This window comes from Ixodes scapularis, unplaced genomic scaffold, assembly GCF_016920785.2.
Source record: "Ixodes scapularis isolate PalLabHiFi unplaced genomic scaffold, ASM1692078v2 PGA_scaffold9__187_contigs__length_104089568, whole genome shotgun sequence".
NCBI classification, from domain to species: domain Eukaryota; kingdom Metazoa; phylum Arthropoda; class Arachnida; order Ixodida; family Ixodidae; genus Ixodes; species Ixodes scapularis.
In genome coordinates, this window is record NW_024609884.1 from 32,934,520 (window position 1) to 32,960,614 (window position 26,095).

Sequence of the window (26,095 nt, forward strand, 5' to 3'; positions counted from 1 at the left end):
GAGCATATAGTGTATTGGCGACGTGCGCGACCGAAAGCGTCACTGTGGTCGGCCTTCCACGATTGGCCGAACGCTGACTATGACGTCAGAAAAGGATTTATCATCGACGGAAATTAGAGGAATGAAAGAACTTTAATTTTGACGGTGTTGGCAGTGTTCCTTTGAGAGCGCAATGATTTCAAGCTTCCACCATGCTATTTACAAACACCATCGAACTTGTTGTTTGCAAGGTAATGACGTGACAAGGGGGAACCGTAGGAGGGCGCCACTAAAACATCTCGCCGCTAATAAGTTTAAGGTCGGTTCTCACAGCGCAGCTTTCCTACGTCACGTTACGCTACGAACGCTTACCAGTGCTTACGTCGCGAGTCACCGAGACAGCCTTGCTTCGAATGAAGCATGGTGACCTGTTCAAGGGGCAGCTTTGCACGCGATATGCGAAACACGAATGTCCCGGTGACTTCTCACGTAACGTAAGAAATCGTAAGCAAACGCCCCTGTGTGAACTGATCTTAAATCTGGGATGACAGATGCTGGTTCCGTTGCAAAGAGGTATATGAGCACACGTTTTTTATATAGCATGTACCTGCAGGACTACTGCACAAACCAAGATTATAAGCCGTTTCGAATCGAGCGCGTCCGTTCTCCTTCATCAGTGATATATGCGCATGAATTTGTTCGGCGAGATTTATGAGCGCGGGTCTAGTGCTCAAAAAGAATAGCGGCTTCGATGGTGCGAAATCAAGGATGACCACCGAGTTTGGCGAGAAGAACCAAATAACGTCAGTCAGATTTGTTGTATGAATAGTGACACAGAGTGAATGAATGAATGAATGAATGAATGAATGAATAAAAGGACTTTGTGGGCTTTGTGGCCGCTTTTGATACTGGTCGCCGTTCGAGCGGGATGAGTTTCCGTTTTGCCTTGCGTCACTGTTGCTGCTGTTGGCGCTAAACCGAGGACGTGCTTGACGTGATTTTAAAGGGGTAAGGAAACGAAATTTTAGCGCCGATCTTTCTGCATAAATATGGGCTAGGGACAGGCACCACCTCGGAAATATCAATATCGCGCTGTAAAACACAGGAGAACTAATTTTAAACCTAATTAAACGATTTCAAATTCATATCTGGTGGATGGTGGGAAAGTTCTCGTGACATCACTTGTGGCATAGGAGCAGCGCCGTTCTGCGGCAATACGGCGTGCCGGCAGAATTAGCCAAGGCCTGAATGCGTTTGCAAAGCCTTGGCGGAGAAAGCCAAAGCGTAGGTGGCCACAGTGAGCTCGTTCTCGTTGCGGCTCTTTGCACGACACGACCCGAGCATGCTTCTGGCACGGCCGGTATTAGTTGCTGCGAGCTGCGGGCCCACGTTAAAAAAATATATGTTTGAACTACGAGAGTGTCAGCAAGAGCAACGCAAATACCTGTTCACACTCGGAGCGGACACGCGCGTTTGATCGAAGTGCTGGATGCACTCTGTTATGCCGCGTTTCGCTAAGCGCTTCTGGACCGATCTTTTACGATTGCAACTCGATACTGACATGACACTCGGCAAAGAAAGGTTGGACCGACATCGCGTAGCTCCCACGAGCGCTCGACAGTGACGTAGCGTCGTGTCAGAATAAAAATGGCATACTAATAACAAAGTGTACATACCGTGTTGCGAAGGTAATCCGTATGGCGTTTATTTGAGCTCTATACGCTCCGTGCGGGAACTATAGGGGGCGCTTTGAAAAACGCGCGCAGCGCCGCTAGCGGAGGAGCTGGCGTTCGACAGTGAGGCGCGTTCAGCAGCCTGCGGCGCCTTTTCGCATGCCAACCTGTGGCGGCGGAAGCGCGCACGGACGAAACTTTTGCTTTTTGAGCTATACGTTGAGGATGATGTTGCATGAGTGCTGGGGCAGAAGGGCATTTAGCTGTTCTCCACTTTTTATATATTGAGTTTGAGTCGTTATTAGGGGTAATTTCTCTAGTTGCGGCCGAAAAAGGAGTTGGAGCAATTTTCCGAAAAGCAACACGGCCGCCACCATAATTGTTCTGAGTGGGAAATTTGTTTCGCTCGTCGCTGTTAACGGGACTGCTGGAACGATGACATTCGGAGGTGAGTGAGATTTTCACGAAGTTTGTGCACGAAGTGTGCCAAGTTTCATTTAGACAGCAGGTGTGAAAGTTATGTTTCTAACAAATAAAGAAATAAAGCTGTACGGGATATCCAATATTGGACCCAAAATGTTGTGTTATAGCGGGCTGTGCAAAGTGCAGATTTGGGCAAACGGGTGCTTGGACTTGACAGTAACACGACAAAGCACTTATATACGAAAAACAGGTGGCATAGGGAAACCAGGTGGAAATTTGGTTTGGGCGGCGTAACTCAATGGGAACCGGTTTGGACCATGAAAGGGCTGTCAAGAGAATACCTCTGGTCGTAGGAGGTGGAGACTTTACAGGTAGGAAGGGACTAGTAGACTGTTCTTCCAATTGAAACAATTTTACGAAAGGTGGTTCCCAAACCGAGAAAACAAAGTTGTCGGCGAACACACGGTTTGGCCGTCAAGGGCTTTTGCGGTAGCTGTTGTGTAATAACCTGATGTGCGAGGTGCTGATTTTTGGCGCACAGCTACTTTGACATGACCGTAGCTTGACACAACACTTATTATACCAAAAATAGTTGGCATAGCGAAACCAGGTGGAAATTTATTTTGAGCGGCGTAACTAAATGGAAACTGGCTTTGACCGACAAAGGCTGTCGAGGTAATACCGCTCATCGTGGGAGGTGCATACTTAACAGGTAGGAAGGGACCAATGGACGGTACTTCCAGTTCGAACCACTTTGCGATAGGTGGCTCTAAAGCCGAGAAAAAAAATTGCTGTCTAGAGAACTTGGGGTCAGCGTTTCCACATCCAAAAGGAGGCTGATCAAGAAAGAAAGCACACCACATAAACTTTCATACTCGAACGTCGATTCTCCAGTGATTCTGAGTTTCATCGTTGTTTTCTTTAGATTCATATTTGTCACTTTTTTTTTTTACCGTTCGAATTTTTCTTCATGAAGCACAGATTGCGTGCCATACTTGTCCTATCATCGACACGTACGATGGGGACGAAACTTCTTTGGAGGGCATTCTTCCAACGAAATTGGCACTGCACACCCGCGAGTGTGGGAAGGCATTTCAGTTCGTCCCCGTCGGTGCTAACACATGTAGGCGTTACTGGTACGAAAACAAACGCAGAGCGCAAAGCGGCAGTGTAGAATATGTCAGCCGTGCCGACACAGTGGCAGACATGATCGGGAGACCAAATTTCTCGCGTCGTACGGCACGGGACCATTGTTGTCGCTATCCCACAAAACATCGGCGAGGTGAAAAACTGTGAAACTTTGTCCCCACGAGATACGACGCATAACTATTGAAGCACCTAATGACGCAGCACAGGCAGCACTTCATGCTGCGAACCCAGCGCAACCGCACCGCTCCGACTTCATTGCGTACCAACGTACGCGGCGTGGTTTCGGTTTCGTTTTCTCTGGGATTCTCACTGTCTAACTTCGGTACCGGCCGCGCGGCGGCGCGCCAGTCGCGTCGCACGGAGTGTATATCACACAAAACAAGGAGATGGAATCAATGAGAGTCCCTTTTCGACGACAGCGTTCGTCACCGCTGTCTCGGAAAACAAGGAGATAGAATCAATGAGAGTCCCTTTTCGACGACAGCGTTCGTCATCGCTGTCTCGGAAAACAAGGAGATCGAGATGATAAGGGGAAAAAATTGACCTCTGAAATTTAGTTCAGGGATCAAACTATTCATCCGGGAACGGTCCACAAGGGTCACGCGGGCATATTCCATTCAGCAGGCCAGCCGGTCATGGGCAGACGGTCTTGGCCAAGGACCGCCGGAGCAACGGTGCGCCGAGTCGGTGTTGCTGCTAGGCGGTTCCCGGACATTTCATCGAACGCCGTTTCGTCGAACGCCGTTTCATCGAAAAAATGGACGTTTCATCGAACGCCGTTTCATCGAACGCCGTTCCATCGAATCGCTGACGGCCGTTTCATCGAATGTATTTTATACAAAAAGTGTGAAAGGTGCTCTTTTACGCACGGATCGAGTGCATTTTCGTGTCATTCACCCATTTCACCGTCAGGTTTTTTAATGTCCAAACTTGTAGCCGTTACAATTTATGTTGATGCAAGAAACCCATGAGGATGTTTGTACCGATTTTTTTATGTTTGTTTTCCATATTGTGCTTATCTGTTCCCCCCTCTGTATTACCCGATGGGCCTTGAGGGTATATTGTAACAAATAAATAAAAAGTCACACTCCCGGTAAGAGCGCACTCCAACTCATGGAGGCCAGAAGGCGACTTAGGTTTTGCGCAGGCGCAACAACCTTAGCCATCTGAGCCTCCTAGCCTCTCATGTCTTTCTATTGATACTTTTTTACTGCCCGAAGCTTGCAGTAGATAAAGCTGAGGTGCTATTTATGAAACTACAACGAAACATTGTTTTTTTTTAGTTCTAAGACTCAATGAAGTAAAAAGTAAGTACGTCACTTCAAATTTTATTTGAAAACTTTCGGGGGTTCATGTGTTCGTGCGACAGCCATTCACCGTTTTAAACGATGAGCAATTGCTCCCAAAAAGTCCCCCTCAGCCATGCTCGGTCGGTTCTCATAAAAAAGGCGGACCTTCTCATTTCTTGCCGCTATATGGCCATCTTTTGGCGAGGAGGCTCTTGGGAACTCAGCATCGCCTCCAGCTTGTCTTCCGTCAGATGATGTTCTGCGGCAATGCAAGTCAAAAACTTCCAGAACCCGGGATGGGCACCTCCGACCAGCTTCAGGAAGCGGGAATGCCACCCTGGCGTTCGATAAGACGGCGTTCGATAAAACGGCTTCGATGAGACGGTGTTCGATGAAACGGCGTTCGATGAAACGGCATTCGATGAAACGGCTTCGCTGAAACGGCGTTCGACGAAACGGCGTTCGATGAAATGTCCGGTCCCACTGCTAGGCCTTATATATTCTGCCGAGCTCGCTTGGTCGGTAGAATCGTAGCCGTTGTAGCACTTCTCGGGTGTTTGTGGATCCTGCGTTCTTGATCGTCGTGGTCTGTTTCAAGTACTCCTTCCTTTTTTCTTGCTGGTTGAAGTCGGGACGCACGAGAAGAGCACGTAGAAAAATGAATGTCCGTTGGTCGTCGCTACCAGTAACTGAGCGACGCTGTCGGCCATGTTTTATTTGATCGTAAAAAATGCGTAAGACAGCTGTCGTAGAATTCTGTCGTAACCTGCGCAAAAGTTACGACAATTTCGTTTCGAGAATACGGGTTTTCTGTCAAATTTGTCGCACTTTTTTCGTCCTAAGTTCGCTTTGAGAATCCGGCCTCAAAGCTGATTTTGTCAGTGGTGCCGTGGTTGCCGACTTGCCGTGGTGCAGCGTGCGTGCAGCCCTTGCACATCTCAAACGGCCACGTTGTCACAGGTCGCAAACCGTCGATGCGCCACCAAGTGGCAACGCTCGTAACCACAACATCCACGCCGTAGCCTTTCCCGTCTGGCACAAGTGACATCACGAATGCGCCCAATATCCCAAGACGCATCGCGCTCTCCGATGGCTGATTTTTGAGCGCGCGCCCAATCGGGCCCCTCAGGGTGAAAAATATAGCCATCCGTTCAAAATACAAACGCGCGATTATGATTTACGGATATCATTGATCATATTGAACCTATTTCTGACCATAATAGGTGTATTTCAAGTTTCGATTCAGTATCCCTTTAAAGTTCCTTCCATAAGGAAGTCTGCAAGTTCAGTTAACTTGCCATAAAATGAGACGGGGAGTAATACTTGACTGCGAACACAGATTGTAAAGAGGCCCGTCGGAACGGTACATGTATGAAAAACTGTGAACTCCCCTGGTAAAGAGCATTACAAGGATTGTTTTACAGCCACTAAATAAAAGGATTATTTACGTGATTCAATAAAGCGGCCCTGAAACGATTTTTTCACTATCGCTAAATACTATACTCAGAATCACTCCCTAACGTTAATAACAGAATAAACTTCCCTTCGTTTTTCAATGGCAGTCGGCAAATAAATTTGAGAAATATGAGCATCTGCTACCGCGTTGCCGGACCCGGAGGAGACTTTCCACCTTTCGCCATGCTGGTCGCGCTCCGCAAACACGTGGTCACGTGGTCACGAGCGGGTCAGTTCTCCCTGCTCACTGATGGCTCTAGAGAGAGAGCTTCAGCGGAACCCCGCGCGTCCCCCTTTGACGTCGCAGCGCACGTGACTCGGAAGCTGGTGAAGGAGTTAAGAGGTGCCGAAAACCTCAATCTTTGTCCATTCTTAAAATAAAAACTAGGACATGCAGGCAAAAGCGATTTTTTGTACTTTACATCAGAAGGGTCGAGACACCAACCCCAAATTATTTAAGCAAAGCATTGAAATTGTTGCACAGCTCCTTTAAACCAGCTTCAAAATTTAAACAGAAGCAATTTCTTTCTTAGAGCTGGCCGTTCTTTTAATTTACTTATACACGTGCTTATCAAGAATAAAAACGCCAGAAAAAATTTGCAGAGCATCAAATATATTTTCTTTATCATCAATAAATTTGACTATAAAGTTCACATAACCGCTTCAGACCGACACGGGAGGACGATACTCGAAAATACGCCAGCTGTTGCGCCGATCTGCGGAAACGTGCTTTTTATTTGCTGTTTGGCAGCGTGAAACACCGGGTCACGGGGTATGCCAAAAACGACTTTCTGCTCACATGACAAATCTGAAGGCAAATACACGAAATCTACAGAAAGAGACAGATAATAAATGGTATTCCTGAAGAAAATCCAATACACAATGCCGATAAAAAAAAAAAAAAAAAAAAAATATATATATATATATATATATATATATATATATATATATATATATATATATATATATATATATATAACCAAGGAGGTTCTTAACGCCATAAAACCATCCCACTCCAAACCCGGTCGCTTTTATCTCCTTCCTAAAATACACAAGATCAACAACCCCGGGCGACCCATATATCAGGAATAGGTACAGTCACCGAATGCATCTCGAGTCTTGTCGGTACACTGATCAAGAACATTCCTCCAACCTTCCCTTCGTTTGTTAAGAACACCAGCCACTTTCTGCAGAAAATTGCCCCACTGGAAATACCGGATAATGTTTTTCTCGTAACCCTTGATGTGGCTTCCCTATATACAAATATACCCCACAGAGACGGAATTGCGGCAGTGATCGAAGCGTATGAACACGCTCATCACACACTTGACATCGAGGGGGACGTCCTTTCGATTCTGATGAAACTGGTTTTGGAGAACAGTCACTTTGAATTTGAGAATAGGCACTTCCTGCGGACCAACGGAACAGCTATGGGAACTAAGATGGCGCCAAATTACGCTAACATATTTATGTCACAACTGGAAACCACCTTTCTCGCCGAACGCCATACCCCAAAATACCTCTATTTCGCTGCGTAATCGCAAAATAAAAAACGTTTTTTTTCCCAACCTGCGGCCACATGGTGGCCGCAAATGGAACCTGTGGTGTGACGTCATTCGGAGTGGTTTTTGTAAGTGACGGTGTTAGGCAATTGTAAGCTTGATTTAAGGTTAAGTTTAAAAAATATTGTTGTTTAGGCAGGCAGAAACGCTTCAAAAGCCTAATATTGCCGCTGAAAGATTTGTGGCGCCATCTACCGCAAGTCAACCAAACCTGCCGTCGCCGTCATCCGTCGACGCCCGAGGCGCCTACGGCGGCTACACGAGCAACCCGGACGTTTTGTCTTTCCCTCGCTCGACGGAGTGCGTTGGTCGTGGTCCGTAGTATCGTGGTATCGTTATTGTTCCTGGTGTCTCGACCTCGACTTCGACTGCCCGCCGCGTCGACTGCCCGCCGCACAAGTCCAACTGACTTACTATACGCAAGCATCTTGCGCTCGACGTCGCTCAGGCCGTCTGCCCATGCCGCCATGTTGGTCGGGAATCGACGGGAAAGCGGGAGAGCGGCGAGCCTGGCGAGCCGGCGAGCGCTGGGGAAACGGAAGCCAGAAGCACCGAACCGGAAACCAACGCCACTCCGAATGACGTCACAGGCGAAGCTGGTGCCACTTCAATGTTGAGTTGAGGGGTGCCAGAGATACCAATTTCTTTTATTTTTTTAATGAAAACTAGGGCAAGCAGGAAAGAATATTTTTCGGTCCTTCGTTTTATATGTGGCCGGGATCAATTCCCGCATTTAATTAGTCAAAGTCCGCAAATTGTTGCACCGCCCCTTTAACTATTACATAAAACGACTTTTCTCCTTTTGTCTAATCTTGCAAGCATAATTGGTCATAAGAAAAAATCAGTGGCATGTATATATTTTTTTTTTTTTTTGGTATACCTACACCATTTTCTTTAGAACTCGCTTCGTTAAAGCTGGTTTCCTTCCCAAGGATGGCGGATGGCACACGGTAACGAAGCTTCTCACCTCCACTTGTATTTCTATGTGCCTCCCTTCTTATCTAGATTGTTGTCAGTTCCTTCGGCTCAGCTGCTTGGAACATAAGACGTTCACAGAATAATATACGGTACATCATCTAGCGTTACAGAATTTTAGAGCGCTCTGTCCTGTCCTATGGTTCCTTCCTGTCCTAGCCTTTTGGGCTATAATTTTGTAATGTATAGTAATCAACTATAGCCCAACAGTTAATTATAAATCATCAAGCGGTATGGCAGAGCTTAGGTAGAGCGCATGCACTGGAGTATTTAGTGTAGCTTAAATCTGCGATGACAGCGTCGGATGCTGGTTCCGTTGCAAAGAGGTATATGAGCACGCTTTGTTTTTATATAGCATGTGCCTGCAAGACTACTGCACAAACCAAGATTATAAGCCGCTTCGAATCAAGCGCGTCCGTTCTCCTTCATCAGTGATATATGCGCATGAATTTGTTCGGCGAGATTCATGAGCGCGGGTCTAGTGCTCAAAAAGAATAGCAGCTTCGATGGTGCGATATCAAGGATGACCACCGAGTTTGGCGAGAACCAAATAACGTCAGTCAGATTTGTTGTATGAATAGTGACACAGAGTGAATGAATGAATGAAAGGACTTTATTTGTAGCAGTTCATAGTCCGGGCCGCTTATTTATGGCATGCTTTTGCCATTACTATAATACTGGTCGCCGTTGGAGTGGGATGAGCGTCCGCTTTGCCTTGTGTCACTGCTGCTGCCGTACGATATGCTCGATCGATGTGAATTAAAGTAGTGTAATTAAAGGATAAAAAAAAAACTGCTCCGACTTTACTCAACAAGATTAACAATTTAATCAAACGTTTCGTCTCCCATGCAGGAAACATCGTCAGTGAAACCTACAAGCAGGAATGAGAGAAAAAACTTCAACAGTCCTATTTAAGCAAGTCCGCGTAAGCAAGTCCGCGTACGCGGACTTGCTTAAATAGGACTGTTGAAGTTTTTTCTCTCATTCCTGCTTGTAGGTTTCACTGACGATGTTTCCTGCATGGGAGACGAAACGTTTGATTAAATTGTTAATCTTGTTGAGTAAAGTCGGAGCAGTTTTTTTTTTATCATTATGATTCCCGGCTTTTGGAATATTTTTGCGTAATTAAAGGACGTAGCTCACTGCGCATCAAGTGGCAGGCATATACAGTACACGCATTTCCGGGGCACGAGCCACGTGCGATTAGACCGGGCTTGCGTTTCCCTCAAACTTATTAGCGCGTGTAAACAATATTCAGTCGGTCACGCGTCATTCAGTGATCATTCCCTTGTTTCTTTTAGAGCGCAGCTCTTAGACGACCGTTTCCGGCTGGAGCGGCGTCGCCGTCGGCGAAACCGCGCGTTGCATTATGGAACGTTCCCATAATGACGTCACACGTGACGTCACGTGTGACGTCACACGGTGCCTAAATTCAGCGGGAATATTTCCCCGCTAAATTTGGCGGGGAAATTTCCCCGCTATATATAGCTAAAAAATTCCCTGCTAAATTTGGCGAAAAAAATTCCCCGCTAAATTTAGCGAAAAAATTACCCCGCTAAATTTAGCGAAAAAAATTCCCCGCTAAATGTAACGAAAAGAAATTCCCCGCTCAATTCTGCGGAAAATTTTTTTCCGCTAATGTCCCCCTAAATTTAGCGGAAAAAAATGCCCCGCTAAATTTAGCGTACAAATTTTCTCGCTCAATTTAGCGGAAAAAAAAAATTAGCCGCAAAAATTCCCGGCTAAGTTTAGCGAAATTTTCCCGCTCAATAGGAGGGGAACGGGAGGGGAGGAGTAGGAGGGGCATACTCTTCCGTATCCTCCCCTCCTCCTGCTCAAGAGCTCTGCTCCAATTCGGCATTACAATTGTAACGTTTTTCTTCTTTTTTTTTTAATTTGCTCTTCTAAGAGCGCCAAGAGGTTCGTTTGGGATTTATGGAAATTTAAACGAAGCTTCTAACCGCTCATCCACACTGGAAGCGGATCCGCGTTCGCAAAGCGGTTGTGAACGCGGTTGTATGAAGATCCAGTACAATGGCACACGCACTTGATGTCATCGAGTGCGCGTGCAATTGTATCGGGTCTTTATACAACCGCGTTCGCAACCGCTTTGCGAACGCGGATCCGCTTCCAGTGTGAATGAGCGGTTAATGATGATTGCTGTTTAACCACGGTGCGTTGCAAGCTTCAAGAATTCGTAAGCGCCCAAGAAATTAAAATGATAGCCATAGAACGGTCGAGTTTATTGATGCACGAGGGAAAAAACCCTGCTTCAGATGTTAATGTAAAAAGCATAGCCTCCTATATACTGGCAAAGCCTGGCAGATCGCCACGAGAAGCGGCCGCCGAAATAGAAAAGGTGGAGTGGCAGACAACGGATGAGAGGAGAGCCTAGCAGAGCCACGTGACTGGCGCCCCGCTGCGGCGAGACGCCGAAACACACTTCTCCCGAGCGAACAAGTGTGTTTCGGGTCCTCGCCGCTGCAAAAGCTGTGCGCTGACGTCCAGGTTCCCCGAGAAATGGCTCTTTGATGCTCTGTGCTACCAGATCCTCGCGCTCCAAATCTGCGACCGGACACTCTATGGCTCCGTCGTCGAACTGCCACGCTGGAGGCTATGCAAGAAAAATGCCGCTGGCCCAAATTCTTTTTTTTTTTTTTTTTTGCGGACGAAATTTTTAGTATTAAAAAGCTCTTAGAAGTTTTGGACACCGAACGATATGGTGCGAACGCGATGGAAGCGGTTGTGACTCGGGGAGACACAGTCTCCCCGAGTCGGGGCGGAACGAAGATATATATATACACCAGTAAAAATGAGATAAGCGAGATTTCGCATCAAGGGGTTCCGTGTGGTGATAAGGATTTCATCGAATGCGCGTTTGTGAAGTACTATAGTATAAATAGCTTTTTAGTCACCGCGTGCCCAGAAAGAAAGGCTTTCGAACCGTTTATTTGCCGTTTATGCCAAGACTGGCATAAACGGCAAATAAAGACGATATAAAGGAAACGCTAGAACAACCCATATCGTTGGCGGAAGTAGAACGAGCCATCGACCATTTAAAACCCGGAAAGTCATCCGGTCGTGATGGTTTGGGCGCAGGTTTCTATAAAGCTTTCTAGGACAAGCTTGCACCCTTTTTGCACCGTGTGTTTTCCGAAGCATATATCGTGTAAAAGTTTTGCCTCCTTCATTTTTGTGCACTCATACGATTTTATACCGAGAAGTGATGATCCAGTGAAACTTCGTAATGTAGGAGCGTATCGCCCAATAAATTTGACGAATATTAATTATAATATTTTGATGAAAATATTAGCAGAGCGAATGCAAAGTGTGATAAGCGTTACTGTCGGCCCGCACCAGACTTGTGGCATCAAAGGACGAAGTATCTTTACAAACGTTCATGTGGCAAGGAGCACCCTGGAATGTTGCGATAGTATGGAACGGAGAGCCGCTTTGCTACAAGTCCACTTGGAAAAAGCCTTTGACCGTGCGTCACATGATATTTTTTTTTTCTATTTCAGACCACGTCAAAGTTGGTTCAGTTTTGTGTGAGAAAATATGTATGGCATACCAAAATTGCGCCACCCGTTTTCTTGTGAACAAACGTGTGAGCCAGCGTATTGGTCTTTTTTCTTCTGTGAGACAAGGATGTCCACTTTCTCCTCTGCTTTTGGTATTTTTCTTGAACCTTTTTGTTTAAGCATTCTTCGTATTAGTTTCGTTAGAGGTTTTAATTTACAATCTACTGAAATGCGGATCTGGTCATATCCGGATGATGTGGCGATTTTTTTTTTTTTTTTTTTGCGTTTACCAAGAAAGCGTAAAGAAAGCCGTAGAGTTGACAGAACTGCTTTGCGAACATACGTGTAGCGCCGTTAACTTTGAATAGTGTTTGGGCATTTGACACGGCGATTTGCCTTCCAAGCCGAATGTGTTTGAACGCGTTGTACACTCTCAAGAAAAAAGGGTGTAAAAGGGTGTATTGTTACACCCATTGTCCCATATAATACACCCCAAAATTTCAATTCGACGTACAGCGCCCTACAGTCGAACAGACGGCTCGAAAGTTTACGAGGGGCTTGATAGCCGTGTGGTACAACTTATTAAAATAGCTGAAGTACGTATCAAAGACCACATAAAGAAAACACCGAGTTTTAGAGTAGGGCCAAGAAAACCCCATTTTTTTTTTTTTTTGTTGTTGTCAGTAAAACGTACATTAGCCATTTTAATTAGCTGTACCACAATGTTATCAAGCCCCACGTAAAATGTCGGGCCGTCTGTTCGATTGTAGGGCTCTGTACGTCGAATTGAAGTTTTTGGGGTGTATTATATGGGACAAAGGGTGTAACGGATACACCATTTTACACACTTTTTCCTTGACAGTGTATGGTCCGACTTGCCATCTCGTTATCTTGGTGCACCTCTAGATCACTATCGCGGTACTGATGAGTATTGGCGCAATGAAACGGAGCCTTCGCGCGCTAAGGCGAACAAGTGGGGAGGCAATGGGTTATAAATTTTTGCTCGTGAATTTGTATGTAACATGTTTCTTGCAGCAAAAGTTTGGTACGTGTTACAGGTGTTACATTGCTCACGTATCAATATTTAACGCATCGCTCATGTGCTCGCGGTTTTTTTTTTTTGGAGCTCAGTATGGGAGAAGACGAGTCGAACCAATCTTCATCGACGAGTCAGCGTTGGTGGTCTAGGCCTTTCGCACCTGTTCATGAGACAGCTGCTCAGCAGATTTACTTTTCTTCGGGACCAGAAAGACCCATTTTTACGCACGGTCATTCAAACGAGGCTGCTCAGCATTCTACCTGAGTTTATTGTTTCGTCCAGCGTAACTGTGTGAGTGGTTGCGTACGCGGGTAGTATCTAAAAGAAGTGATTGGCGCCTAATAATTTTTAACAACGCGGTTTTCTTTGGTATATTTGTGTTGCGTTTCGCGTAAACGGCTGACGAAAGATGTGATAGATATAATTCTTCCCACATCATTGTACCGTACATTTTACAGTGAGGGCCCGGGGCAAGACGTGTTGAAACGAGTCAAAAGGATGGTTATCCCCGCACACACTAAAACTTTTTTTTTTTTTCAAGTATAGCCAAACGTTGCCCGTCAAGGCTTGCCTAGCTGCGAAGGGAGTACCCATCGCATGCACCGACAACTGTATACTATGTAAGAAAACGGGAAACTCTCGAACACATTTTCTTAGACTGCTGGGATGCAGTATTCTTTTGGACGTTCTGGAAAGGACTTTCAAAAAGGACCTCCCACTTACGCCCCAAAGAATTCGGTTTCTACCAGTTGAAGAGGACGATGGAGTCTCCGACTGCAGGAGTTCGACATGACTGTGGTCTACAACTCAGGCCGCAAGCACAGCGACGCCGACTGCCTGTCCAAAGCCCCTGTCGAGACATCTCCCGGTAGCAGCGACGACGATGACAACAAGTGCTTTCTAGGCGCAGTGGATACCGACGACATGGCACGACGTTGAAGAGACGATCCCGAGTTGCGCGCGATAATCGAGCACCTCGAAGGACGAGGGGGTGCTATCCCCCGTGTCTTCTCGAGACCCCTGCCGACCTACGTCCTCCGGCAAGGTGTACTTTACAAGGAGAACTTCGGAGACAACTGCTTGCCATGCCTGCTGGTAATTCCTACCGACCTCAGAGAGGATATTTTCCAAGCCTGCCACGACGACCCGACGTCCGGACACCTTTGTTACAGCCGTTCGCTGGCCCGAATTCGTGAAATGTATTACTGGCCCAAGCACCCGATGACCGTTCACTTTTACTGACGATCGTGCCACGAGTGCCAGCGACGCAAGAGACCGCCGACGAAGCCGGCGGGTCTCCTGCAGCCGATTGCTCCCCCGACCGCGTACCGTTCCAGCAGATCGGAATGAATCTACTTAGTCCTTTCCCACCATCGACGCAAGGAAACAGATGGATAATCGTCGGGACCGATTATCTCACACGGTACGCCGAAACGAAAGCCCTTCCATCATGTTGAAGTCCGCAATATTTTCATCGAGTCCATTGTCCTCCGGCATGGCGCCCCCGAAGTCCTCATTACAGACCGTGGATCATCGTTCATGGCTTAGCTGACGCAAGAGATCCTTCGCCTCGGTAGGGAGTTTTCGCAGATCGTTTTCGCCGTCGCGCAAGGCCCTCCGCAACCTGATACGATAGCGGGAACTCCACAGTCAAGGCTATCGGCGCGCAGGCGCAGTAGCAACTTCTTCGTTGCGGAACGCTTAGCGGAGGGGGCAGCGCGGTCTACGAAAACTCCCTAATAGCACCAGCCTCCGTCGAACCGCAGAAAAAATGGACTATCAGAACGGCTGAACAAAACCATCGCCGACATGATCTCCCTCCATGTATGTCGACTGTCACAGAATTCGACTATTTTTTCTCTTTGTTGGGGCTTTCTCGAGGGAGCGCATCCGGTCGTCGGTCATCCCTTTTCCCGAGCGGGTGGGCTAAGTTCATCGTCTGGTTCTGTTTCGCAGCCCCCGCTAATCAGGAACGGCAGGAGAGGTCCCCCTCGAAGGGGGTGCGGCGGTGTGCTTTGTTCCCGACTCGGGCGGGCTCTTTTTCGTTCATGTAAAAGGAAAATGGGAAACTGAGGACCACAGCTTGGTTTCAAGCCAGGTCAAGGCAGTGTATGCAGAGACTTGGCCGGGGGTGGACGCGACGCAAAAATTGGGAGCGACAGCGGGAGCAGCGGAACGGTGAACGCGGCAAGAGCTCGGAGTGACTCTGCAGGCCCCCAACTGTGCGTGCTCGTGGATGAGTGTTGTGCCGAGGAGCATCGCGTGGAGCATCCAAGCACTCACAGACATCCCCGTTTCGACCAGCTTCGCAACGGGCCCGCGTCACCCACACCACTCTCCGGTCTCAGGTTCGCACCACTCACACTCGAAGAATTGTATACTTTTTAGAGCTTTTTGGGTCGTCAAGGGGACAGGACGTTCGTGGTTGCGGGATGACGCCGGCGAGAATCGCGGCCCGGCAACGCGATACTTTCTGAGGCTTTTTGGTCGTCATCGCCGCCGTCTTCCTGCTAGCTCATCACCCCCGAGAACCCGACGATGCCCCTTCAACACCAAATTTGAGAGAGACCCGCCTGTTCGGTATTTTTACGAACGTTTTATTTTATGTGCTCTCCGTCCGTAGCTTTTTTCTTTTATTTCATTTTATGGTGTTCTATTTAGAACGTTAGTATTGCTGTTGCGCGCCGCATGTTCGGACTTTCTAATTAATGTGTAGGTTGTTTTACAACCCTGAAGTTGCTGTAGCGCACCGACCGTTTTCTCTTTTTTCTTTTAGTCTTCAATATTTAGTGGAATTCCGTGTAAACTCCCCCCCCCCCCCCCCCTTTTTTTTTTCTTTTAGTCTTTGCTTATGCGCCAAACCTCAAAATCTATATTTCTATTTTTTTTTTCATGTAAATATATTGTTCCTTGTTCGAACGATGTGTGTCCGCCTGAGCTCATTGCGTTCTTCTCCAACTTGGGTACACGCGCCAAACGCGCGGGCTGACCGGCCTTATCAAAAATAACTGTTATTCACAGTCGTTGTAGAGGGCCGGCGGTCGAACCGTTGAGGGAGAGTCGCGCCTCTAACCTCCAGGCGGGGGCGACCGTGACATCGACGTAGAGCACAAGACATGGGACGAGGTGTTACCCGTCACCAGGGATGGGCAAAATACATGCAAATATGTATCGAAATACAAATACAAAATACTTCGTCAAAAATGTATTTAATTACAAATCTAATTACATTTCCAAAAAACATTTAAGTACAAGATACAAATACAACCAAATGTATTTGGTCTCCTCCAAATACTTTTCCAAATACATTCCTCAAAATTTGCGTCAGCGACTTCAGGGCACCTGCAACGGGTTTCTGGGTATCTCATTTTAATTTTGCATCGCACACTCGGGAATTAGTGTCCCAGGCTCTAGTAATGTAATAGAAATATAATCACAAAAAGATGTAATCAGCTTGGACGTAATAGGTGAAAAAGGTACAGAGCTTCAAGCAGCTTTTTTTGTCGATTACATTTTGGTATAGACCAACAAAGAACCGAAACGACCAAGACGCGCAGCACTAGCTAGAGAATTTTTTATTGCTGCAACTCGCACCAATTACAAAAACCTGGACGACCCGCCCATTTAGAATGTTCCAGGCAAAAATATGGAAGGAAATCAGGCTGGAAAGCATCACAAGTTGTCACAGGAACTTATTTAGCCAGTCTGCCTGTGAATGTCGATTTCGTCACTATTCTTGCCCTGGACTAGCACCGTAATCACAAAGTCACTAAACCCTTGTGCTTGATTGAGAGACACTGCATTTGGTGCAGAACGTAGTTTTCTTCCTGCTCTAGACACGTCTTAGGATGAGCAAAATGAGTCGTGACAATAAATTTGAGGGTTTTATTTTTGCCCACAAAATTGTGTTTAATTGCAATTGTATTTGAAATACCCACGTTTTAGTATTTAAATACACACGTCAAATACATTACTCAATTTGTAATTAAATACAAATGCAAAATACACAAAGTATTTAAAATACGTATTTCCAATACTTGTATTTGAAATACTGCCCATCCCTGCCCGTCACGTTTGCTTACAACAGGTGCAAGAGACCACAAGAACCGTTTCAGCTGGTGCATGGCCGAAAAGTAACGACCATGCTCGACGCGATGCTGCCCCACGAACCAGCTGACGATGGGAGCCCCGACGCCCAGGAGGTTGCTCAACGAGCCGAAAAAGCTCGCTAGCTCGCCCGACTTCGAATTCAAGATCAACAATGTGTCGACGACGCCCCAGTACAACCTTCGCCGGATCGACGTTCGCTTCAAGCCCGAAGACTGTGTGTGGGTCTGGACACCGGTACCACGACGCGGTCTAAGCGAGAAACTCCTGAAGCGCTACTTCGGACCCTACAAAGTACTTCGTTTACTCGGGGATCTGAACTGCGAGATGGTGCCCGACGGAACACGGACTTCATCACGCTGCCCTTCACGACCGGAAGTCGTCCAGGTCGTGCGCCTCAAGTCGTACTACAATCGATAGGACTGTGAATTGCGTTTTGTACTACGGTCGATAGGATTGTGTTTTACAAGACTTCGTATAGTTTGTCCTTATTTTTGTTTGTCGCTGTTTTGTTTCCCGGCATGTGGCATCAAGACGATGCGCTTTTAAAAGGGGGGAGTAATGCCACGCGCGTCGCTGAGAAGGCGCGTACGTAGCCGAATCGGTAAAGAAAAAAAAGTATATGTGGCCGAATGGTTACCGTGCTGGGCTGTCGCGCGAAGGATCTGGGTTCGATTGCAGAAAGCGGAATGTCTTTTATTCATTCTTTCTACTTGGCGTTCTCGCGAATACGAGATCTTTCACGTCTGATGTAGTTACGAGTGTCCTACGCGCCGAACGTTCTAGGCCCAATGTTCCAGTAACCCACGCGGCTACAAAAGGTGCTCCGCGTGGAAAGCCGAAGTCAGTCTCGGCTCGGCGTTCGATCCTGCTGTTACGCCGACTTCGACGTCCGCGACCCTCAGTTGTTGTCGTCTGTCCCCTTTTTGTTTTGAACACAAGTTCGCCCCATTAAGCGTTTCAGTTTTCTCAGTTATTCTTTGTTTCGTCACCTCTTCATTCGTGATACTATTGCCTCCATGACAAGACTACGGTGTCTTGCGGATCGAGTGATGTCTCACCCTACATCTTGTTATTAAGGGCACCTTTTGTAAAGCGTAATCTCACAGCCTACACTAATACAAAAGAAACAAATTTGTTTCAATAAAACGGTGAAAGTAGTTCGCGATCGGAAACTGCATTTGTGGCTCGGCGCGCTGTTCACGTACGGATAATACTCGGCTCTGTAGACTGAATCGAGAAACCACTCTCGACGACTGGGCAAAGAGCGCGATTTTCGCTCCTTCCCCTTTTAGCCCAGCATAGCCAGCATAGCAACGACAGAGTGCATTACGCGCCTGTTATCTCCGAGGCAGAGTCCGCGAACAAAAGAGTACTGACACACTCACCGGATGACGCCACCGAATAGCTGGAAGTATATGTCGAGACATTTTTAGCCTTTCACTAAACTGTACCCTTGCCCAACTTATTTCACGGCAGAAATGTGATTAGCGAATCCTAGTATATACAAATTAAAAATATATATATAGAAATTCATCATTTATTATAAATACCTGCTGGCTCCCTTCCGCATGTGTCGGAGCGAAATATTTTCCAATATAGAAATTATAAAGAGTCTTTTTTAGCAATTCAGGGTACCCGAAAAGATTCTTAAAACAATATCTAGAAACATAACTTCTGGGAGCTAGTATTGTTTCTTTTTTCCTCTAACCTCCGTTGGGTGCCGTTGCAGTCTGCAGTTTTCTTATCTGCTTCCATAGGCGTGCGCAGGATTTTTCATTAGGGGGGGGCGAGGTTTCCCCAAAGCGCCCCCGCCGCCGCCCCCCCCCCCCCCCCCCCCCCCCGCTTTCTATCAACGCACTCCCACTGATGCCCTTGCGCGCATATTGTAGTGCTGAGACGAGATATGGTTATGAAACATTTATTTCAACAATATTGAATTGTAACATATATAAATATTATTAAGCAGTGGGTTTCACTTTCTTGTGAAACGTCCGCAAAGGATGGCAGTCCCTGCGCAGCGGAGGCGTCAGTGACACAACGCGCATACAAAATTTTTTTATTCTTTCTAAACCAGAGAAAGATACGACACATATGCCATCTTTAACAGCACAAAATATTTAAAAATATTGCCTCAACGTGACTCTGCTAGTATGGAAAATATAGTATACATACAGGGCAAACGCATGGGTGCACCTACACATGGCGAAAGCTGTCATATGGCGTCTGCAACGTTCATGCAGAGGACGAAAAACGCCACCCAATACACAGCGTAATAGCAAAGCTTAAAAGCGCGAGAATATACCACAGATTAAAAATACGAGAAACAACAAGTTACAATATTTAGTAATTATTAAAGATAAACGCTATGACATGCCATTTTTTTTCTTCTGAGCATCCAAATGTACAGTTGGTAATCTTACTTTCTGGCGCTTGATAAAACATGTAATAGAAAGTAGAAACAACAAGATAACACGGACGCATTATGTCATGCTCAACAAACATTATACAAACTAATGGATATGTTATGTGGTGGTAAAAATATTTTATGACTAGATTACTGAAAATGTGTAGCACGTGGGAGATATACGCCTCGCAAGTGGGCTCATTTTCGTCTTCTGCGCATGAGAAAGGAAGTAGCGGTGACGTCAGAACGCCGAGCCCTGATTGGCTGATCGCGACCCCCTATCTGAGCGTCGTCTGCTCCTTTGCAACGTCGTCTGCTCGCAACATCGTCTGCGTCTGTCTTACCTTTCCTGCGACTTTCGGAAGTGCAGGTCTTTACGAGCTCAACTTAGCCTTTCAGAGAGGGCAGACGAAATAACTCGAGCGGAACGTTGTTTTTGTCTCACAACTAACAGACGCCCATCAAGAAGAGAAGTCAAGGGACTCACTGGCGAGGTGTCCCGAGGCGCCGAGGTTTGTTTGCTAAAAACCGAGAGTGAGCGTGTTAGTGTCCGGAAGTTCCCTCCCAAATACTTTTCCCCTCATTTCGTGTGCGGCGAGACCCCCCATTCTTTCACGGCGTCGGCGAGTTGGCGCAGTTAACGTCGTCTGCTTTACGTCTGCTAGTCAAAGCGATGGCTGCTTTACTTTTGCTGCGTCTGTCGGAGATTCACCGCTTTTTCACCGGCGAGAGTCAGCGTTGCCTCGGGAAACAAGGGGATAACAAGAGGAAGAAATTGACCTCTTACTCTAAACTTGAGGTCAGCGATCAAAGTATAATACGGAAGGGTTCGCAAGGGTCGCGCGGGCATATTCCATTCAGCACGCCAGCCGATCGTGGGCAGACGGTCGCTGAGTCGCGGAGTGCCTGCTAGGCCTAACTGCCGTGCTCGCTTGGTCGCGTTCGGTGGAATCGTGGCCGTTGGAGCTTTTCCCGAGTGTTTGTGGATTCAGCGTTCTTGTTCGTCGTGATCTGTTTCAAGTACTTTTTACTTTTTTCTTGCTGCTTGAAGTTGGGACGCGTGAGAAGCGCACCTAGAAAAATAAACGTCCGTGGGTCGTCGCGACCGCGATGCTGTCGGCTATGCTGATTTGATCGTAAGTGCGTAAAGCTTCCGAGCTGTCGTAGGATTTCGTCGTAACCTGCGCAGAATTTACGAAAATTTCGTTTCGTGAATACGAATTTGTTCTTAAGTTATATCTTACGCACATTTTTGGCATAAGATCGTTTCGTGAATCTGGTCTCTGCACTTTCGAAAGTCGCAGGAAAGGTAAGACAGCCGCAGACGACGTTGCAAAGGAGCAGACGACGCTCAGATAGGGGGCCGCGATCAGCCAATCAGGGCTCGGCGTTCTGACGTCACCGCTACCCCCTGCGCGAGAAGCAGACGAGCTTGCCCTCCGCATAGTACTTTTCACCAATCGTGAAAAGTGTAAAGCAAACTTCTACGGGATTTTGTCGTGAACTGTTCGATGACTGACGGCGTCGCGGCGTGTTTTTATGGTTTTTTTTTTTTTTTCTTTTTTTCGTTTGGCGCACTAGAGGGAGGGAACTTTGGCGTCGGTGTTTTATGCCGTCGAGGCCTCCTGCGCTGCCCAGAGGGTGCTGCGGATAAGACTTGTTAGGAGTTGTTTTGGGTAGTAGAAATTTTAGCGGCTCAAGCTGTCACGCATGCAGAAGCGTGCCTGCTCTGGTGCGGAGCGCGAGATCACGATGAAAATACGAAGGCAGAACAAAACTTCGAACGCCGTCAAAGCTAAGACTCTGAGAGCGTGAGCCAATAGATGCCGTTTCACGCGTTCCAAAGTAGACATCAAAAAAAAAAAAATTAAAGCGTCGCGACACAGGTGTTGTGACGTCACCACCCAGAGCTAAGAGACGCGTGCTCTAGCGGTGGTGTCATGAATTTGGCTCTTTTGATTCTCTTGCAACGTTGAGTTTGGCCGATTTCTGGCGTTCAAAGTTGTTTTTTCGCTCTTTAGCACCACATAGAATTGAAAAAGCTCGACCAACGTGCCATAAGTAAGGCTATGCTCAATCAGGTGAGCTTGTACTACCCAAAATGAGGGCGCTACCGTTTGTTCAAAGCTTCAGCGCAGGAGGCCTCGGCGCCGTCGCGCCTCGAGTCGGGCCAACTTTGCCCCCCCCCCCCCCCCCCCTAGATGATTAGAGGGGGTGGCCGTCCCCCCTGCCCCCCCCCCCCCCCCCCCCCTGTGCGCACGCCTATGTCTGCTTCAGCCCATTTCGCGCAAGAATGCAATCGCAAAGCTATTGCGGGAGACCGTGAGACACTCGCAAATCAAGCTTCAAATCGTCATCTGATGTGAGTTCCCTCTGTCTAAAACCCCACGTTTAACAACTTCCCTTCTACCGTTTGGAAAGAGACTTCAACAGTATGTCCAGGATCTACATCCTCAAGAGGTTTCAGGGCGCTTGGAACGGGGAGCCCGTAAAGATTGTAAGTGAGCAACGATGGAGGCGTGTGCGGCCATGTTCCTCGTGCGGCGCTGTGACAAAAGAAGTTATATTGCTGCCCTGCTCCGATGTCCTATGTTGCGGGTGCCACTGGGAAATGCAGACGCCTGGACAAGCCTCACTCTGCTCTCGCGACGGGCGCGCATTTACAGAGAGCCAAATCCAGTACTTCATGACCCCCGTGGAAAACGTGCTAGAGCTTCTTGTGAAGTGCCCCAATGAGAAGATCGGCTGTGGCTTCGTGTGTGCGCTCGGGACACTGTACTCTCATCTGTCCAACTCATGCGAATTCAAGTCTACGAAAGAAGCCGCACCGAGAGCTTGTTCTAGTTTGTGCCTACGAGGGTTCTCCCCGAACTGTTTCCATCAGCCTCCAGCTAGACAGAACCAGGACATCGAGACGTCTAATCTACCGGCACCTGAACCAAAGCTCACCACCAAAGATAAAGCTGAACAAGTGTTAAGGATGCTAGAGAAGCTCGGTTACGTCGAACCACGTTCAGGCCATGCACCGATCGACTCGAGCTCGCTAGATGCATCCTACCCCCGCCAAGGAAAGTATTTGGAGCAACTACTACCCTCACCCGATCTCGTCGGAGCATTACTGCTACGCGCTACCAGGCGATTACCGAACACCACAAGGGCCACGACCACCCACACCACCACAACCACAGCGACAAGAGAGACAGAATGGTGCCAGATGCTCCAGATGTGATACGTTGATCGCTATAATGGTACAGTTGGTCCGCAGTATTTATGCAATGGGTTCGGATCACTTCGAAATCATGAGCACGCCTGCCGAAGTGATTGATCAATTGAGGAGCATGCCTGTAAATTAGCGCCGGTAACGCTCACATGGAGACTACAGTAGTGGCTGGCCAACTGCCATGTAAAGCTGTCTACATTCCTGATTATTTCCGATAACCGCGTGTGAGTTGCATATGTTTTCTGGTTGTATCTGAATCGAACGTTAGTTTAGATTTTGGCACCATTGTTGTAGTTTATATTACGGCAAGTTGAGCTAGTTGGCTGTGCATTTCAGCCCTTTGAACGGCCTCAAAAGGAACAGCCCGTTTGTGCGTTCTGAGCTCCTGATAGTAAGAGAGAATGTATCGTGCTACTTCAAGGATCTACGGAATGTTCGATTCGTCACGAGCGTACATGGGATCATGATGTTAAAATCCTGAGACTGGGAAGGAAACCTGAAAGGAAAAAGTGTAAGAAGCCACAGAAATAAGGGGACAGGCTAATGTCTCAAAGGGAACAGCCCTTTGAACGGTTTTAAAGGGAAGAGCCCGTTTGTGCGTCCTGAGCTCCTGATAGTAAGAGATAATGTATCGTGCTGCTTCAAGGATATACGCAATGTTCGATTCGTCACGAGCGTACGTGATGTTAAAATCCTGAGACTGGGAAGGAAACCTGAAAGGAAAAAGTGTAAGAAGTCACGGAAATAAGGGGACGGGCTAACGTCTCAAAAGGAACAGCCCTTTGAACGGTCTCAAAGGGAACAGCCCGTTTGTGCGTTCTGAGCTCCTGATAGTAAAAGAGAATGTATCGTGCTGTTTCAAGGATATACGGAACGTTCGATCCGTCACGAGCGTACATGGGGTCAGGATGTTAAAATCCTGAGACTGGGAAGGAAACCTGAAGGGAAAAAGTGTAAGAAGTCACGGAAATAAGGGGACAGGCTAACGTCTCAAAGGGAACAGCCCTTTGAACGGTCTCAAAGAACGCACAAACAGCCCGTTTGTGCGTTCTGAGCTCCTGATAGTAAGAGAGAATGTATCGTGCTGCTTCGAGGATATACGGAACGTTCGATTCGTCACGAGCGTACATGGGATCATGATGTTAAAATCCTGAGAATGGGAAGGAAGGAAGGAAGGAAGACACAAAAATAAGGGGACAGGCTAACGTCCCAGAGGGAAGAGCCCCACAATTCCCCTCGCCATAACATCTCCTGGGACTTTCCGAAGAGGTATATTGCCAAATTACCTAAACATCACGGAGAATTCTGGGAACCTAGGTACACGTGCTGCACGCACTCGCCTTATCTGTAGTGAAGATTCCAAGTAAATAACCGAAATCAAACGTTGGGGAACGCGCGTGCAAATAGCCATTTGTTTTTCGGTTTTGGCTTTAGAATAATTACTGCTGTAGAAGGCAGTACGCGCAGCGCGTACTGCCTGGAAACCGTGACAAGACGCTTGCAAGTACTGCCTCTGGGAGCCGCCACCTTGCTGCTGGTTAGGGATGTCGCGAACCTGCCCAGGTTTCAGTTCGACCAAGTTCGACTTTTTCGAAATTTCGACAAAGGTTTGACTGAAGTTCGACTTTTGTGCGCATGCGTAAAATAAAAAAAAAAAATCCATTTGATTCCACCTGGCGGAGGAAAAGTGCAAAAGCATTAATAGCGCATATTTTCGCTTTAATATGGTGTAAACATTGGTAACCATTTTATAAAATATAAAATAAACTACTTTCTAAATTATTTGTTTCCCGAAATTCGAAATATTTGTGTAGAAGCCGGGCAACAATGTCCATAAGTCGAGCTTCTGCGAACTTCAGTAAAAGGTCGAAGGTTCGGCGAACCAGTCGAACCTTGATGTTCGACGTTTCTTTCTTCTTCATCTGGCGCCTTCTCTTGCTGTCTCGGCGCAGTCCGGCCGTGGTCGGCGCCGTGTTGCGCTGGGTTTGGCGTAGACTAGGTGGCGTTGGCTCGGCGTGCCCGGGCACAGCTCTTTCTCGAGCGCTCCCGCACTTTCCGCGCTTGTTTTTTCCGCCGGTGCGCGATGACTTTGCGCGAGCCAAGCCAGTTATGCGGCTCTGCACCAGACACGTTCGTGATGGAAGAGTGGTGACCTCATGCGTCTACACGTTCTTTGCCACTTACGAACCAGTCAAGCCGGGGGGGATTGCCGCCATAAGCGGCACCCCCCCTCGTGACTGAGACTCCTGGTACCCGGGGCCCCCGGCACCCCCGGCCCCCCCGTTACTACGCCACTGCAGATAATCCCGTTTATTCATAGTGCTTCTAATGTTGGTAAAAAGAACAGAAATATTATTATTAGGCAAAGTATTGGTAGTAGCAGCCTCATCCCTCCTCGAAGCTTGATTAGGATTTACGACGTCACATTCAGATGAGGCAAGATCTGAGTCCTGACTGACGAGCGGAAGGTGCTCCGCGGTGCTGAGAAGCTGCTGGCTCGAACTGCTGGCTCTTGCACACTCGTTCAAGGTGTCCGCGTCTTCCGCACCTGCGACAGTCGAAGCCTTTCCACCTGCAGTTAGTTGCTGTGCGATACAGAAGTCCGCAGTGCTTGCATTCAGGCTTGTACCACTCCAGCTTGAGTACTTCGGCGTCCGCGCTCCGGCCATGTAAAACCTGCATGTGCGTTTGCCGAGGTGGCTTCCATTGCCACTGCGATTTCTAGCGCCTTCTTAACCTTCTTAAACGTCAGGCCAGCTTCCAACGGCAGCCACTTTTGAATGGAGTCACTGATGATACCGCATGCCATGCGGTCGCGGTCGCGTAAGGCTTCGTTCAAGGTGCCGCCGAATTGTCTGCGCCAACTTCTTCAGCTCGGCTACGAACTCGAGGACACTTTCATTCTCGTTTTGGTTTCTTTTCTGAAAACGGAAGCGTTCCGCGATGACGAAAGTCTTCGGCGACAGCTGCTCTCGCAATACGGCTACCAGCTCGATGTGCGGCTTACTGGGATGTCCGGAGCCATCAAACTATTTAGAATAGCGTACGTCTTCGCGCCAATGAGGCTTAGGAACGCTGCCACTTGCCTTTATGGTAATTCGACCGAGGGTCGCCGTGGCGTCGCGGCGTCACTGGCGATTAATGCTGCGGGCGATCCTTCGACGAGGACCGCGTGGCTGAACGCTCGTCGCCAGTTGTTGCGTGTCCGAAGACATTTATTCAACTGCCTGTTCTCGGTGCGATGACTTCGAACGGGTCGGGCCGATTTTGTTACCGGAACAGATCAGATTTTACTT

At 47.6% G+C, this 26,095-nt stretch overlaps 1 pseudogene; it reads left to right on the forward strand.

The window, feature by feature from the left end:
• Positions 1–22,013: 22,013 nt before the first annotated feature.
• Positions 22,014–22,932, forward strand: LOC120838228 (annotated as a pseudogene).
• Positions 22,933–26,095: the final 3,163 nt, after the last annotated feature.